The 710-nt window shown below is 41.4% G+C and overlaps 1 pseudogene; it reads left to right on the top strand.

Annotated features, from left to right (window-relative positions):
• The first annotated feature begins 257 nt into the window (after positions 1-257).
• Positions 258-325, top strand: LOC126996709 (U4 spliceosomal RNA; annotated as a pseudogene).
• The last annotated feature ends 385 nt before the right edge of the window (positions 326-710 follow it).

Here is a 710-nt window from a genome sequence, read left to right as displayed (position 1 = left end):
GGGGGAAAAAAGAGAAGCAAAAAGAATGAAGGATGGAGAGGAAAAAGACGCGAGCTGGTGGACGAGTGGCTGATTTGTGATATTTATTGCGGGCGTAACGGACAGACATAAATCAAACGTTCATATAACATACAAAAATAAATGTAATGCAGACCTTTTGATACATACATGGACGTACACATATAAAGCAAAGCCTGGCATTATTAGTAAGGGTAGGTGAAAAAGATGCAGACAGACTCGTGTTTGAAGAGGCGGTTAGCTTTCCGCAGCGGCAGTATCGTAACCAATGAGGTTTATCCGAGGTGCGATTATTGCTAGTTGAAGAGGCAGCGACCAAAAAAAAGAGAAACCCGGATCTAAGAATATATTAAGAGAAAATAAGGTGAAGCAAAGAGTGCAAAGATAAAACACAGAAAAGAAAGGAGGTAACAAAGAAGATGTAAGCGTAAAACTATAATGATGTATACCACGGCGACTTGAAAATAGACGGCCGGCATGACAGACACGCAGACAGAAAGCCAGACAGACACATATAGGAAAGAGATAGACAGACTGACACACAAAGACCCACAAGGGATGTAAAAAATGACCACACAAAGCAATGAGACTCAGAGTGGAAAAAAAACTTCCAGTCGACGTAAAAAAAAGTTATTTACAGTAAAGCCGAGCGAGCCAACGGCCAGACAATGACGTAGAAGAGACACAAGCCA

This window comes from Eriocheir sinensis, chromosome 10 (genome assembly GCF_024679095.1).
Source record: "Eriocheir sinensis breed Jianghai 21 chromosome 10, ASM2467909v1, whole genome shotgun sequence".
Taxonomy (NCBI): Eukaryota; Metazoa; Arthropoda; class Malacostraca; order Decapoda; family Varunidae; genus Eriocheir; species Eriocheir sinensis.
Note: the sequence above shows the minus strand (reverse complement) of the source record. Positions and strands in the feature narration are given on the sequence as shown.